Source organism: Lissotriton helveticus, chromosome 10 (genome assembly GCF_964261635.1).
Source record: "Lissotriton helveticus chromosome 10, aLisHel1.1, whole genome shotgun sequence".
NCBI classification, from domain to species: Eukaryota; Metazoa; Chordata; class Amphibia; order Caudata; family Salamandridae; genus Lissotriton; species Lissotriton helveticus.
The window spans coordinates 1,218,709,926-1,218,716,830 of NC_136071.1; positions in this window are offsets into that span (position 1 = coordinate 1,218,709,926).

Genomic DNA, 6,905 nt, shown 5'->3' on the forward strand with positions numbered 1-6,905 from the left:
ATGAATCCACTGACCACTACTAAGGTTCAGGGCCACATCTAAGCCCCCCCATGGAATGTGCTGCCTGGCTCAATGAAATGCTGGTCGTGATGCACTGTCCATCGCTGCGTGCATTGATATTAGAACACGTCACTCACATCATTAACTGGCTGTCAAGCTCTGTGAGATACACAATGTGGGATATCAACATGCCAAGGGCCGTGATACACCTGTGTGAAGGCAAATGGACCCCTTGGCCCAGACAACATCACGTATATTGACGTTGTTGAGGTAAAAAGTTACTCCTGAAGCTGTAGATCAGGCCGGAGTCGGTTTTGTCCACTGATCCTGGCAGGGGTGTCCAGTGGGCCACAAAACTGCCATTGTCATGTGTTGGGTGTCAGACGGGCAAAGGTCATCGCAACATGTATTTAACGTGGACACACACCTGACTGCTGCAGTGAATTAAATTCTATCATGAAGCCACAATGACGTGCGTGAGTCATGTAACATGTGATGTGAAGGACATCCATGCATGTTCCACAGCTGGAAGACCTGTGATCCCACAGGGAGACGTGGACGCCTTCATGGACCCACACGCCACTGGGGAGTGTCTTGCCCCAACCTTTGGATTGTATGTGTTGACATATACAAGTCACGCCACAGGTCCTGTATGTTGTACACAGTCTGGATGTGCATCACACGGACCGCACCTCTAGTGTGGTGATGCAGCATCAACTCAAGCGTTGTGCGCGTCAGCGTCATGTGATGATGGGAACAGCATTACCCTTCCTGACTTGATATTGCAACTTCTCCCATGATTCACTATATCCCTGCACCGTACGGGTAAATTGTCCATGAATTTGATACAAAAATGTAATGTCAATGAGCCTGTTATGCAGCATCTCAAATATCTATGCACCCTGACATGATTGTGCAAGGGGCCAGCTGTGGTGCTGGCCACTGCAAGTGTGCACTGTTGTGAATGATAAGTGTCTACCCCGGGTCATGTCACACCTGTTGTTGAGTACCATTTCACACGTGTTGTAGCATATTGAAATGAACTTCGGACAAACATGAAAACACTGCCTTATTTCCAAATGTTGTGTACATAGTTGAGTTGAGACATTTGAGTAATGTTGTTGATGGGGATGACCAGACCAAGAATCCATCGACACCCAGCACTGATGTGCCTGTCAGCATTTGTCATGCATTTTGAGATACAGTTGTCATTGACAGTTAGTTGTCAAACACCAATGTGAGAAGTTGGCCTAATGTGCAGTGCTCACTATTCTAGTGATCACTATGTATCAGTCCAAACGACCCTTATTGATGATTGGTTGTAAGTCAACCTTATAGACCAGCTATCCTAGTAGCATGGATACGAGCAGTCTAAGGCTAAGACTCTAGAGGGCGTGTTAAGCCAGCTGTTTTACCATCACATTACCCCTTGAACACCCAGTGAAAGGACACCACACAAGTTGTTATGAAAATAAAGTATATTTCTTTATAACAAGACTACCCTGAACTCTTTATGAGTCAGGGAGCTAAGCACACAACAAAATTCTTAAATAATTACTGAAAGTCGCACAATTTACACAAATGCCCGAGGGGCACGAAAAACCATATACACTAAAAGTGGAATGCGAATTACTAGCAGGTAAGTAACTATTCTCATAGACTTTAGAATCGCTAGGCCTACAATACTAAACACTTAGATTAGGAGCTGGAGGCCTGTGGACGTCGTGTGCAGAGTGGGAACTCTCACGCGTAAGGCGGGAAAAAGTCTATGGAGGCTAGTAAAGACAAAGTCACTGTTCTCGGGCGAACCCGACTAGGTGGGTCGAAAACGGGAGTGGATCCGAACACTTAGGGTGTTGGACTATGCTGGAGCACCGGGGTACTCAGTTTACCTAGCCCAGGGGCTGCGGCTGCATAGGGTTCAAGTGGCGTCGGAAACCCTCGTTGAAGAACCAGGAGCCTGAAGAAAGAAGTTGCTGGCAGGCGGCCAGTGAAGGAGTTCGTGGTGATCCAAGCCTGGATCAGGGAAGAAGAAGACCTGAAAGCAGAGGGGACCAAGTTCTGAATCACTTGCCAGTGATTTGAGTGGGCACCAGGATGGCACCGGACGAAGTCACCTCAGCCAGGTGAGTGGGCGCTGCTGGGCTCTGCAGTGTCTCCGACCAGGAGGCGTTGTCGGCGACCAGGATGGAGGTGCGAGCTGTCCCACGAAGGTACTTGCTGTCGACGTCGCTGGACCCAGGATTGGGCAACAAGTCTTGGCAAATGCAAGGCCCACGCGGTGGACCTAAAATGGCGTCTTGAGTGGACCAGGAGGGTCCAGGGTGCTCCTCTTTTGGAGGGGAGCAAGGGCTAGTCTGGAGCAACCAGACCAGCGGTGTTTGTTGTTAGAGTTCGTCGTCAGAGGGTCATTAGCCAACGGGCAAGTGACCTGGACAACGTGGTGAGCAGCAAAAAGCAGAAGGGCCCCACGCAGATCTCGTGGATGCAGGGGGGCTGAACTTCGGTGCTGGAGCTGCTCAGGGTCGGGGCTTCTCTTACCACAAAGCACTCGGTCGAGGGTCACTCGGTGGTCGTGCTGGACAAGCGTCGTGCAGTTCTGAAGATGGCCGGTCCCTCGAGGTCTCGTCGCACCCACAGATCACAGCTGGGCTGATGATGTAGGTTGAGGTCAGAGGTGCCAGGGAAGCTGGTTCTCGTCATGCTGGAGCAGTCTTGATCCGAAAGAGAGACTGGCAACAAACCGCGATGCTTGGTTGGTGCCTGCTGCTGCAGGGTGACTACTCCTTAGTCACAAGGGAGAAAATCTTGAGAAGAGTCTTGAGTTCTTCGTGTAGAAGGTCGGTTCAGGATTCAAAGATTGATCTAATTTGGAAGGGGGCCAGTTCCTACCTTTATCCTGAAAAAGGGGGCTGGCACGCGACTAAGTCCTGCCCTATGGGTGGGACTAGGAGGGGGGTGGTTACACCCCTCTCCTTTGGCGGGCTTTTCCCCAGCCCAGGGTCTGGAGTGTCCCTGGAACTGGTTCAAGCCAGCCTATGCACAGTGAGCACCGGGGTGCCACTTGCAGTCACCTTCCTCTAAAGCCCTGCCTACCAAAGATACACAAAATCCTGTCTGGGACGGTGCTGGCACCGCCCCTGACAGGAAACCCTTTGTCCTTGCATCCTGCGCTGGGAGGACTCCCAGCAACAGGAGGGCAGACTTGTGTCTCGGTGGCAGCATCCATTTTGTGGAGCTAAGGCTCTATCTGACTTTAACCGGGGTTACAGGTTACCAACATGTCGTGTCCCTCTAGAAGGGTGGAATGCTAACCCCGTCGCCAGAATTGGCGAGGGGTTAGTATTCCAATTCGTATGACACCTTACTCGACATGTTTTGATAAAGCGATACCAGAGTTGGCATATAACCGCGAGGATTATAATGCACTTAAGAGTATATGGTATGCGATATCATGGAAACGGCTAAGGGATGGATCCCGAAAGTCGCAGACAGGCTCAGCTCATGCCAGAGCACTATCTCACACGATTCCAAGCACTCTGCCTTTAGGATTGTCAAGGCCTGCCATAGGAGTGACTGATAGGAGATCTGTGTGCCCATTTAGGTTTAGATATAGGAATACTATATCTACAGCAGAGGGTGAGTACACCACTCTTCCCCAGCTGTCAAGCAGCCAGTTGTGTCTGTTTGGTTAGTCAGCCCAGGGGTGGCATAATACATGCTGCAGGACCTGGGAGACCTCTGGGTACACCTCAGCCCTGGATACAGGGACTTGGAGAGGGCCCAGTGCCAATTCAGTACCTGAGTACAATTTGGATAGAGAGAACAGCTAGGCTGTGGGTCTGATTAGCAGGCCCACAGCCAGGGAAAGTCGTAAACCAGTGAAGCAAAAAGCAAAAATCTGGGTGATCATAGGATTGCAGACCCTACTCTCCTACAACGAAGGTCTCATAACCACAATTAGAGCTTGAGTACGTCTTACAAATGGCTGCCTGGCATGAGCAAAGTTTAACAACTTCAGCTAAGAAATCTTGTCAAATGTAGCACAGATTGAGGGAACCTACATATGTACGAGCGATGACTTTCCACTTTGAGGATGATTCTTGTGGTTCCTCTCCCTGACCCCCTCTCCTGCAGCCCAACAGATGGGTCAGTGGATGGCGTTGTCTTTTCAGTCACCCTCTCTGCCCAACAGCAGACTGACTGGAAGCAAGTCTTGCAATAGTATGCTAGCCTCACAAACTGGTGTACCCATGATGTGGACACTGGTGACAGGGCACCTGTCAAAAACAAAATCTATCGACAGTCAGACCAAGTCGAGGAAAGCATCAGAGCTGAAGTCCGCAAGATGCTGGAGCTAGGGGTCATTGAACCCTCTGAGAGCCCCTGGGCCAGCCCAGTGGCTTTGGTCCCCAGACCTCATCCACAGGGTGGAAAGAGAGAAATGAGGTTCTCTGTGGACTATAGAGGGCTCGACTATTTCACCAAGACAGATGCTCACCCCATTCCAAGAGCAGATGAGTCGATAGACAAACTAGGGGCAGCCACATTTCTAAGTACCTTTGACTTAACTGCAGGGCACTGGCAGATTGGCATGACCCCAGGAGCCAAAGAGAAAACAGCATTCTCCACACCTGATGGTCACTATCAGTTCACTGTAATGCCTTTTGGGTTAAAGAATGCCCCTGCCACCTTCCAGAGGTTGGTGAACCAAGTCCTGACTGGGCTGGAGTCCTTCAGTGCAGCCTATCTTGATGATATTGCTGTCTTTAGCTCCACCTGGCAGGATCACCTGATCCACCTTGGGAAGGTTTTAAAAGCCCTGCAATCTGCAGGACTAACTTTCAAGGCATCCAAATGCCAGATAGGGCAAGGCACTCTGGTGTACTTGGGCCACCTTGTTGGTGGAGGACAGGTACAACCCGTACAGCCCAAGATCCAGAGTGTCATGGACTGGGCAGCTCCAACCACCCAGACCCAAGTCAGGGCATTCCTTGGCTTGACTGGGTACTACAGGAGGTTTGTGAAGGGATATGGGTCCATTGTGACTCCCCTCACAGAACTCACCTTCAAGAAGATGCACAAGAAAATCAACTGGACCGTTAGTTGCCAAAAGGCTTTTGACTCTCTGAAAGAAGCAATGTGCTCAGCACCCATTCTAAAAGCCCCAGACTATGCCAAGCAGTTCATAGTGCAGACTGATGCCTCTGAGCTGGGGATAGGAGCGGTCCTCTCCCAGGTCAATGATGAAGGCCAAGACCAACCTGTTGCTTTTATAAGTAGAAGGCGTCTCCCCAGGGAGCAGCGTTGGAGTGCCACTGCTGTGGTTTGGTCCTTGAAGAAGTTGAGGCCCTACTTGGTTGGTACTCACTTCCTGGTTCAAACTGACCACAGACCTCTCAGGTGGATAATGCAGATGAAAGGAGAACATCCTAAACTGTTGAGGTGGTCCATCTCCCTACAGGGAATGGATTTTGAAGTGGAACACAGACCTGGGACTGCCCATGCCAATGCAGATGGACTCTCCAGGTTCTTCCACTTAGACAATGAAGACTCCCTAGGGCAAGGTTAGTCTCATCACCTTTTGTTTTGGGGGGGGGGGGTTGTTTGTGAAAGTGCCCTCTTTCTGCATGGTATGCCTCCACTTTTTCGCTGAATTGCTGATGTGCTTTGACTGAGTGTGCCCTGGGCTCCTGCCAATCAGGTACCCAGGGCCTGTGTTCCTTCCCTAAAACTGCATTGAGACAAAGTCCAATTGGCATCTCTGGCCACAGGTCAGCCCCTGGTAAAGGGTACCACAGGTACCCAGGGCACTGTGACCAGGGAAGACCCCTAAGGGCCGCAGCACTTATTGTGCCACCCTTAGGGGCCCTGTACCCTGACACACACACACACTGCCTGTGCAGGCTGCGTGTCGTGATGCAGAACAAAGTGAAGTCAACATCCCTGTGTGCCATGCCTACAACCCACTGCCCTGACATACCTCAGTCACCCCTCTAGCTGGGTGCCCTATGCCAGTGGTAAGGGTACAGGTGCATGAGCCTGTACCCCTACAGTACTCAGGTCCATTCCTGGTCACTGTAAGTGCAGTGATGCCATTAAGAGTATATGGTGCTGGGAGGTTGTCATTACCAACTCCACAGCACCATAATGGCTACACTGAAGACTGGGAAGTTTGGTATCAAACTTCTCAGCACATTAAACCCACACTGATGCCAGTGTGGGATTTAATGTAAAATGCACGACAGAGGGCAACTTAGATATGCCCCCTGAAATTCGACCAACCTCCAGTGACCGGACTGAGTGGCTGCCTAGGCTTCCACCACCAGACATGTTTCTGGACCCCTGGGTCGAGAGCTTGCCGCTCTCGGGGGCCTGAAACAATGCACCTCCTGGGACGAGGTGCCACGCCTCCCCCCCCAGGATGGGCAGGGTTCGAGAAGGAGAAGCTTCAAAAGGCATGCCGCCTTTGTGAGCCTCTCCAGACCACTTGCTGCTCTCAGCAACTGGTCCCCACTGGTTCTACCCCCCACCTTGGGGGGGAGAACCGACGGGAAGAACAAGCGAGGAAGAGATGTGTGCCCACCTCTGCCAACTCCACCCCTAAGGTGGGGGAGGTGAGGTGAAGCCAAATCTTGAGTCCCCGCCATCTTGAGGATGGGGAGACCCAGCCAACCAGGAAAAGGCTCCTGCCCCCCCCCCCCCCCACTGGAGAGTGGCAGAATAGGGGGTGTACCCACCCCAGGGAAGGGACCCATTGGTCCCTGCTCTATACCTACCTGTAGCGTCCCTAACTTTAGTATTTAGGGGCACCCTGAACCTTCCTTCCTCAGATCCAGCAACAACAAGAAAAATGAGTGAAGAAGAAGGACAAAGAGCCGTGCAGAGCCAACAAGAGGACAACG